Source organism: Saccostrea cucullata, unplaced genomic scaffold (genome assembly GCF_032062105.1).
Source record: "Saccostrea cucullata isolate Sc308-1 unplaced genomic scaffold, CSIRO_AGI_Scuc_v1 ctg5237, whole genome shotgun sequence".
Classification (NCBI taxonomy): domain Eukaryota; kingdom Metazoa; phylum Mollusca; class Bivalvia; order Ostreida; family Ostreidae; genus Saccostrea; species Saccostrea cuccullata.
In genome coordinates, this window is record NW_026939756.1 from 70,478 (window position 1) to 81,383 (window position 10,906).

A 10,906-nucleotide genomic window follows, 5' to 3' on the forward strand; every position below is an offset into this window, starting at 1 on the left:
GTAGCTGGCTACGACAAGTGGTAAAGTTAGCTACTAGTAGCTGGCTACGAGAAGTACGTAAAGTTGGCTACTATAGTAACTGGCTAATAGTAAATGACTTGAACCTTCTAGTACCTTTTGTTTAAAATTAGGCTATTTTGGAAGACCAATCTTGATATTCTTGAAGTAGCTGGATTTCAACACCGCTGATATCCACTGATATTGTTGATAATAACAATTTCTGAGGTTTTCCACATGATCTGACACTGAAGTTACCGAGATATATGTAGTAATGAACTCAGCTACTAGTACCTTTAGTTTAAAGAAAGTGGGCGCACTAGATGGGCAGTCGGCAGGAATCATTGACACGAAACAATTCAGATTTAATTGTTCAAGCACCATGTAGTAATACATATCTTATACAATGAACCTAGAAACTTCACAAGAATGGATTTCTGCCTTATGTTTATTGAGTTGTAGATAATTTGTTTTTCAATTAGAAGGTGTCATGAAAGATAAATTATCTATGCTGGAGACATTCAGTAGAATGTAATAGAAGTCTAACGCAAACTAATTTTTGTGCTCAGTTTTTAAATGCACTGAAAATATTGAATGTAACAGTACGATTGAAGTTTCTATTTTTTTTTTTTTATATATTCAATATTTTTTCATCAGGTGTAACTTTGTAGTTGCAAGTTCATGTATGTTTATCTCTATTTGGGAACGTTAGCACTATAAATAAACAAAATGTGAACGCATTGAAAAATAAAACAATTAATGTTAAATAATTTATGAAACATAATTAATAACTTTATTCAAAGGGTATTTCTTTCAGTACCAATTCAAAAATTATAAGCAAAAAGATTTTAAAAAAAAATAAAATGTAAAAATCACTGTATTCGAACCTAAAATGCTGCTTCGATATAGCTTGAATCCAGCGACAAACTAATGTAGCTACCGCGGGACACTATACGTAGCTAGCATTTAAATCATTATTTAAAGCCAAAGCCTTATACAATTGGACTTTGTCAATTTTCTACCAGAAAATAAATGGAAAAAGTTTAGATTTTGGTATTTCTGGGTCGTCTCTCCATTTTTTTAACAACTGGAATAAATTTTACGGTTAAGAATACACCGATATAACATTTAAAATTCATGGAGAGAAGACCCAGAAACAACGAAATTAATGAAAAATGCCTATAAAAGAGTAGATTTTTGCATCATTTGACTCATACGGCTATATTCAGGTGCATATTCAAATAAAATCAAACATATTTAACTGAATATTTGCCCATTTTACATTCACCCACAACACATTCATTGGCTATGTTTTGAAAAAAATGTATAAATCAATGATATTTTTTTATTCTTTTTATGAGCCACTTTTCCTGCCGAATTGCCATCTTAAGCGCCCACTTTCTTTATGCTATTTTGGGAGACAAATCGTAATATTCTTGAAGTAGCTGGATTTTTACACCGCTGATATCAACTGATATTGTTGATAAAAACATTCTCTTGGCTTTTCCACATGATCTGGCACAAAAGTAATCAAGATATCGTTATTAACAAACTACTAGTACCTTTTGTTTACAATTTTGCAATTTTGGGAGACAAACCTAAATTTTCTTGAAGCAGCTGGATTTATACATCACTGATATCAACTGATATTGCTGTTAAACACAATCTCTTAGTCATTCCAGGTGATCTGGCACTAAAGTTACCGACATATCGTCAGTAATAAACTCAGCTACTAGTTTGGGATAAAAATGTTGATATTATTGAAGTAGCTGGATTTTTACACAGCTGATATCCACTGATTTTGTTGATAAAAACAATATCTGAGCTATTTCACATGATTTGGTACTAAAGTTACCAAGATATCGTTAGTAATAAACTCAGCTACTAGTACCTTGTGTTTAATATTATGCTATTTTCGGAGACAAATTTTGATATTCTTGAAGTAGGTGGGTTTCAACATCACTGATATCAACTGATATTGCTGATAAAAACAATCTCTGAGCTTTTCCAAATGATTTTGCTTTGAAATTACCGAGATATCTGTAGTAATAAACTCAGCTACTGGTACCTTTTGTTTAAAATCGTGCAATTTTTGGAGACAAATCTTGATATTCTTGAAGTAGCTGGATTTTTATATCACTGATATCAACTGATATTGCTGATAAAAACATTCTCTGGGCTTTTCCACATGATCTGGTGCTGATGTCACCAAGATATCGTTAGTAATAAACTCAGCTACAAGTACCTTTTGTTTAAAATTGTGCAATTTTAGGAGACAAATCTTGATATTCTTGAAATAGCTGGATTTTTAAATCACGGATATCAACTGATATTGCTGATAAAAACAATCTCTGAGCTTTTTCAGATGATTTTGCATTGAAGTTACCGAGATATCTGTAGTAATAAAATCAGCTACTGGTACCTTTTGTTTAAAATTGTGCAATTTTTGGAGACAAATCTTGATATTCTTGAAGTAGCTGGATTTTTATATCACTGATATCAACTGATATTGCTGATAAAAACATTCTCTGGGCTTTTCCACATGATCTGGCACTAAAGTAACCAAGATATCGTTATTAATAACGAAAAGCTCAGAGATTGTTTTTATCAACAATATCAGTTGATATCAGCGGTGTAAATATCCAGCTACCTCTGGAATATCAAGATTTGTCTCCCAAATTTGCATAATTTTAAACAAAAGGTACTAGTAGCTAAGTTTATTACTAACGATATCTTGGTAACTTTACAGACAGATCATGTGGAAAATCGTAGAGATTATTTTTATCAACAAAATCGTTGATATCTACGGTTTAAATATCCAGCTACTTCCGGAATATCAAGATTTGTCTCCAAAAATTGCATAATTTTAAACAAAAGGTATTAGTAGCTGAGTTTATTAATAACGATATCTTGGTAACTTTAGTGCCAGATCATGTGAAAAAGTTCAGAGATTGTTTTTATCAACAATATCAGTGGATATCGGAGGTGTCAAAATGCAGCTACGTCTATAATATCAACATTTGTCTACCAAAATAGCATAATTTTAAACAAAAGGAACTAGTAGCTGACTTTATTACTAACGATATCTTAGTAACTTTACTGACAGATCATGTGGAAAATCTTAGAGATTATTTTTATCAACAATATCAGTTGATATCTGTGGTTTAAATATCCAGCTACTTCTGGAATATCAAGATTTGTCTCCAAAAATTGCATAATTTTAAACAAAAGGTACTAGTAGCTGAGTTTATTAATAACGATATCTTGGTAACTTTAGTGCCAGATCATGTGGAAAAGATCAGAGATTTTTTTATCAACAATATCAGTTGATATCAGCGGTGTCAAAATGCAGCTACTTCTATAATATCAACATTTGTCTCCCAAAATTGCATAATTTTAAACAAAAGGTACTAGTAGCTGAGTTTATTGATAACGATATCTTGGTTACTTTAGTGCCAAATCATGTGGAAAAGCTCTGAGATTGTTTTATCAACAATATCATTGGATATCAGCGGTGTAAAAATCCAGTTACTTGTATAATAACAACATTTATCTCCCAAAATTGCACACGTTTTACGGTACTAGTAGCTGAGTTTATTAATAACGATATCTTGGTAACTTTAGTTCCAGATAATTTCTCCCAAATTAGCATAATTTAATACAAAAGGTACTAGAATGTTCAAGTCAGTTACTGGTAGCCATGCAGTTACTAATAGCCAACTGTACTTACTTATCGTTACCAGCTACTAGTAGCTAACTTTACTATTTGTCGAACTAGCTACTAGTAGCCAGTTACTAGTAGCCAACTTTACTTACTTCTCGTAGCCAGCTTCTAGTAGCTAACTTTACCTCTGGTCGTAGCCAGCTACCAGCAGCCAGTTTCTAGTAGCCAACTTTACTTACTTCTCGTAGCTAGCTACTAGTAGTAACTTTACCACTTGTCGTAGCCAGCTACTAGTAGCCAGTTACTAGTAGCTAACTTTACATATCTCATTTCATAAGGGCAAGAACTTTTAGGAATAAAAGTTTTAATAAAATGAAACATTGAAGCGAGGGATTGTGTTAAAACCGGAAGTGCTATTGAAAGCTTCTACTGGTGGAAAAATCATATGCTTATCTAACGGGTAGTTTCATTCACACGTATGAGAAAAAATTCATCATTAAGTCAAATGCTGACTTATGACTATCTAAACAAATCTTTATGTCATGATATACACAATGGATTTTTCTGGGTTTTTTCTCCATCATAAATACAAGCACAAGACGGATGTGAACGGTCGACAGGAAATACTCCCTCCTCTATGAATCTATCTCTGATATCATTTTTCAAGTGAAAAGTTTCCAATGTCTTGTAAAAAGTAACATAATGAATGGTTAAATGTCTTTTACTTACATGTATTTGCCGACACGCTATGAGAAAAACATGCAATGTTTAGTTTAGCATGTTAAAAAGAAAAATCCTTTTTGATTTCATTTTGAAGAGTATCTTCTGATCTAATCTTAATACGTTTAGTATTTCCTGAAAAGTAACTCTTACAGTTTATATCAGATAAGATATTTTACCTTCTTGGCAATAAAAAATATTACCTGAGAGATACATACCGTTTTGTATCATTTTCACATTAATTATAACCGGCGCAATTGAGAATAAATTTATACAGCAGCCTGACGTCAACGACCTTAAGCAATCTAATTTGACGGACAAGGATAACTTACTTTTTTTACGAATCATGCTCAATTTTCAGCATTCAATATTGAAATCGGACTGTAAATCGATCTGCTAATAATTTTAGCAGATTCTTTAACAGTATCACAGTTTAATAAATGTTAGAAAAGGAGCTGCCTAACCTGAATTATGTAAGGAAAAATTTGAAACACTTGAAACAAAAGTTATTCTTCTAAATGAGTTAACTTCTATAACAAATAGATATATTTAAATATAATTGACTTAAGTCTTTTCTCAGTTTATGGTCTTCCTAAATGCATCTAAGATGCTGGGGAATATCATCACTTTTCTTGCTAAAGAGATTTTATTCAGTGACAAGAAAGTCTGGTTTCTCTTGTTGCGGTGACGTAAATGTAGACAAAGAACTGAAATATGTAGAGTTTACCTGATGCATCGACTTTCAATTTTAACATACAAAACATACAATGACTTTACTATTTGGACTTTGAACTTTTGAACAATATTAAATTGATTTGACATTTATTATATTGAAAAGGAAATGCGGTATCTGCATCACAAGACCTGTACAAATCATGAACATCAATCGGCAATATGAGGTGGGGTTGGACGATGAAGCTAAATGTATGCAAGTCATTATCAGATAGATACTTCAACATATTCAAAGCACTTGAGGTAACATGTGCAGACTAGTTCCATTATCTTAATTTCAAACAAGTTTAATTATAATAACCAGCTCTCTCAATTTCAAAATTATACACAATCATTCAACGCAGTAATTTAATGACGATATAATCATATAGTTATATTTTGTATCGGCTGTATGTATTGTGTTTTAGCTTATGATGTCTTGAAATCAGTAAAAAATATTATAAAGAAGTTCATAAATAGCAATATTTTTATATACATATCACAAAGTACAACTTTTTTTGACGAATGTATACTTCCGTCCTCCCTGGTATATATTTCCAAAGACCGCAGAGGAAAACAGATGGGACGAGAAAATGTTTGAAAAACAATGGTCTTTGATATGATCATTTCAATTCACTCATTGACTCATTTTTCTATGTTGATTGCATTAAAACCTTTCAAATCGTTGGCCTACATTATGAATACAGGAATCTGTGGAAATTCGTAAGTAAATCTGGTATTTAATTTAATTTTTTTTTATCATGAAAGCAAATTTTTGTATTTAATCGCAAATTAGATATAAGATAAAGGGAGATTGACTTTCTCGAGACATTTACTTTTTTTTGCGTTTCCTTTTTTCTGTTGTTATGCATCTTCTGTTTTTAGGCCACTTTATTGCTGTCCTAATTATTATAAAGAGAACAATTCATGCATAGGTATGACTTCACATTTACATAACTGAGATATGAATACGATTTTTTTTAATTTGAATATTTTCTTCAGATTATTTATTACGCTTTAGATTAAAATTCAAAATTTAATCAAGTAGTCATATATTTTATGAATGTACATTTTATTGAAACTTCTGTAAACATGATCACACTATAATAATAGACTGATTTCAAGTTATTTATATTTTTTGCTCTTAAATACTGAAACTGATAAACAATTCGGTTCATGTGAACCTGAAGCACATTTGCCGTTCTGTTCTGCAGCCTGTTAAATAATAAAGAGGGCGTGTGTGTGTATAGAGCATTTATTACAAATGCCAAATGAGATCACAGTTTTTACAATTTCAGAATGCAGCAGTAGGTGGGGCCCAAAAATATCCCACACCTTATCCAAAAGAAAACTCGTACATATATTTTCTACAAAATTAACAATAAGTACCTTATACAAAAGAAACTAGTTCATCTATTTTCTACAATAACAACAGTTCTGCAACAACAAAGGGCACCTTATATAAAAGAAACTAGTACATGTATTTTCTACAATAACAATAATTATTGAGGATTGAAGGGGTGGTGGTGGTGGGTAAAATTAAACCACCTTTTGGAGCCCAATGTTATTTTGATAAGGATAAGGCTAATAGCTGTTACTAGAGGACGATTAAGTATAAAACCCGGAAAAACCCTTCGGTACCCATGAATTCAAAGAAATTGGTGATTAATAAAAATATGCAATTTATTACGCATTTAGATCACATAAATTCCTTTATATACATAAATACACATATGTATTTGTTTTTCCTGTTAAAATCATATACTTTATAAATATTAAAGAAAACACCTGTTTGCATTTTTCGAACCAACACAATTCAACGAAATCTAATTTTAAAACGATAAATCTTGAAATAAATAAGGAAACCTGTTCAAGTGGATGCGTGTTTATGATGGATATCTCACTTAACATGACTATCTTCTAGAAGTTTATCTAAAAGTATTTAAGAGCCATTCTCTGTAATGATTTGAAATTTTATATAGGAGCTGTGGCACGCATAGTCTCAGAATTTCTCCAAACTCTCTATTATGAAAGTCCTTGATACCCTAAGCTGAAATCAGGCGAAAATTGGTTGCTATGCTTTATAGTTACCATGGCAACATATCTTAGAGTTCGAAAAATGGCATTTTTTAACATGTTTAGAGCCCCATAGTTAACATTTGCGGCAAAGCAAACAATTGGAAATGACTGTTTCCAAAAATTGAAGGTCAGATGTCTCAAATGCATGATAACCATGTTTGGTAAATCAACTATTACATACGTTACTATGGTAACAAAGTATTGAAAAGTAAAAAAAAATATTCATTGAATTTTATAAAGTCATACACGTAAAAATAAAAAGCAATTATAGGATGAAATGTGACCAAATAATAGAAAAAAGAGCCTTGAAACATATACCAAGAACAAAATATGATATTTCATTTTGGTTGGCAATGGTTGCCAAGGTTTTTATACCACAGAGAGCCTTCAAAGTAACACTCTGTATGTTTAAATCTGATCCTATCTTTTAAAAAAGCACATTTCCTCATAACTAATGATCAATTTTTAAAAATGTTGGTGTGCCCCTAGTTTTCCCATATGAAAATATTCAGATTAGATTCTTTAAACAGAGCGTTGCTATGGAAATAAGCAGAAAATATATGCTTAAAAACCTGAAAAATATTTTCTTTCCTTGGATACGTACCCTTAAATGTAGATTCCCAAAACTTTTATGATTGATATTTATTAACAGCTAACCTGACTTTTAATTTTGACTATCATCCAATCTCTAAGTGGATGCAAGAAGTTGGCACACAGGGTTTAATATTGATCTAAAGTTCACAAAATCGAACATTTTCCCTTCTTGGTAACCATAGCAACAGTGTTGTTTTCTTCATCAAATTTTATCAATATATGATATTCAACTTCAGTTCTAACAGATAAGTACTATTCAAACTGAGTCTTTTAATTTGTTTCTTGATTATATGGCAATTTAATTCTTAATGCGGCGAAAAATAATTCACTTTTAAACACTGTTACTTTGATTCCATGGTAACACTGCAAAGTAGCAATTATAAACAATTTTCTTCTGGTTTTGGTGATGCAAGGTCCTAAGGATGCATATTTGCCAGTCTTGAATTTTCATGTTTTTCCTCAAGACAGCAGCATTAACCCAATCTTAGTTACTGGTTTTGCATGGTTACACTGTGTTACCATGGCAACCATAAAAGTTATTTATAGAATAATATTGCTTATACTTATATACTTAAGGTCAAACATTTTCATTGTTTTTCTTAAGTCGTTGATTGAGTTTGAGCATGTAACACCTACCATTAGTGAATACGGAGTGTTTTTCAGCATATTTCAGCATTTTAAATGTATTCCAAATGTACCCTTGGTTACCACTTACTTAGAGATATATTCGAAACAGTTTCTTTACAGTATAAGTGACATCAAGGTGTCATATTTTTGTGAGAATGGTTTGTTTGCTTTTTCTAGTTTTTATTAAGCCACAGTCAAGATTTAAAGTCGCTGAAAATCTCGATTTTTCAAACTTTTCCGGCTGTTACCATAGCAACCGAGACACTTAGCAACGAAATTTTGTTTGATGTTTGTTTCTGATGTCAAGTACTAAGCATGGGTGAAGTTTCATCTAAATCGGTGATCATGCGTGGCAACGAAGTTCAAGTGGTTACAGAGAATGGCTATTAAAAAGTATCATTAAGGAATAGAATATTAAAAGCAAGATGCACCTATCCATCCGTGAAGACTTTAATTGGAGATTTTTTCACTTACATCAAGCAGCAGTTTTCCATACATGTTCAAGAACGAATTCGATGTTGATATCGTCGATATCGACAATATTATGTCGATATCGAATCGATATCGATCTTGATGAGTACTATTAATTTGAAATACTTGATACCGTATATGAGACTTTGTGCTATGTCAATATCGTCGATATTGACAATACTATGACGATATCGTATCGATATCGATCCTATTTGTAGAATTTATTTTCACAATGAGGTATAACATAATTTCTACAATGTCACGAGTGATGTCAAATTCATTCATTATTAGCTTGAATATAAAATTAAATCATGGTAAGGAAAGGGTTAGTGGTTGTTTTTGTTTTGGATTAGGTTTGGAGTAAGATGTTCGGTGAGGGTGAAAAATGTTGAATATGTTTTAACAATCATGATTCGAAATCGATACGATATCGTCGATATCGACAGAAGGGTAAACTAATTAATCAGAAAGTAAATATGCACAAGCGTTGCATGAAGAAACAGAACTTATTGTCATGGGATATGTCAAAAATAAAGATTGTGTATTACGGTGAAGGTTGGTGAAGTAATATATTTTAACAAGTATGATTCGATATCGATACGATATTGTCGATATCGACGAGATCGATGGCAGTTATAATCTTCGTAAAAGTCAAGTAATTAAACATAAATACACATAAACAGTAACAGGGACGGTATTTACAAAGAGCTGAGCAAATGTGATTCGATATCGAAGCTACTATCGACACTACAGGGAAAGTTTTATAAAAGATAGTTTTCAAGAAACACATCTTAATACAATGCTAGTATTGTAGATGAAAACCATAATTCTTTGAACAATCATGATCAGATATCGGCACGATATCGTGGATATTAACAGTAAGGAAGTCTTCTTAAAACAGAAAGTATTGTGCTAAAACACACAAGGATAGAGAAATATTTTAGTAAACTACAAAAAAGCAATGTGTCGATATCGTAACTACATCGTGTCTTGGACATAACTCCAGTTTTCCCAGTGAACGACAGCAAATCTAGACCTGTACTCGACATTTAGAGCCATTGAGTAGTGAATGATTTTAAATGCCATGACCTACTGCAACATGGAATATAGTTTTTACGGTCTCATCCGAAAGACCGATTTCCATGTCCCGCAGTTGGATTCAGACTCTTGACTACGTATGAACTCTGCGACTTTAGATTGATTGATTGTTTTTTAACGTCCCTCTCGAGAATCTTTTGACTCATATTGACACACCACCACTTGCCGGTGTAGAGATGCAAATTAAGTCCTATACTCGGCACTCAGGCCATTGAGCAAGGAGGGATCTTTTTAATGCTGTCCGCTACTGCGACACGGGGCTTGTTTTTACGGTCTTATCCGAAAAAACCGGTGTCCACATCCAAAAGTGGGATTCGAATCCACGACGTAATTAAGGATGCGGGTGACCTGCGACTCAAGAGCAAATGATTACATCACTATGCCACGCAGACGACGAATTAGTATTAGTATTACATGTAGTTAATATAAAAGGATAGATGCAAGCTGATTGTAAAATATAAGAAAAAACCACCCATTAATTTTTAACATTGCATTATTTCCTTTCTTTGGAAGAATGTCCTTCGGGGAGCTATCAGAACAATTGCTCTAAGAAATGTCCAATAAATTATTATGGAAGACTTTGTTTGGAGATATGTAACTGTGCCTCTGATGAGACCTGTGACACAGAAAAAGGATGTATAAGTACGCAATATACTTATTTATACCTATGTCTTGTTCTAAATTTTGAATTTACCAGGCAGTTGTCATGCTCTAAAGTTTGCATGTACTCTCACCCAGAAAACTTTTGAAATTTCAAACATGACAGATATACGTATTATTGCATATGTGTAATATGTTAAATGTATTTTCCTGAGGCGACAAACAATTCTTTTTAAACATAATGAAAAAAAAGTAATAAATATCATTTAGATATGGGTTTTAAACTTTCAAAAACTTTGATAATGAACATAAACATATAATATTTTTTATCGGGGAGCGTGCATA

The 10,906-nt window shown here is 32.1% G+C and overlaps 1 long non-coding RNA gene across 2 annotated transcripts in view; it reads left to right on the forward strand.

Annotated features, from left to right (window-relative positions):
• LOC134253879 (uncharacterized) overlaps positions 1 to 10,595 on the forward strand; it is a 45,685-nt gene extending 35,090 nt beyond the window's left edge. Inside the window, exons 1-3 of one of the 2 annotated variants that reach the window (XR_009989189.1) lie at positions 5,658 to 5,815; positions 5,978 to 6,027; positions 10,475 to 10,595. This is a non-coding gene — a long non-coding RNA (uncharacterized LOC134253879). Of the gene's footprint in view, positions 1 to 5,657; positions 5,816 to 5,977; positions 6,028 to 10,474 lie in introns of those variants that run through there. The other variant, XR_009989190.1, reaches the window with a different exon arrangement.
• The last annotated feature ends 311 nt before the right edge of the window (positions 10,596 to 10,906 follow it).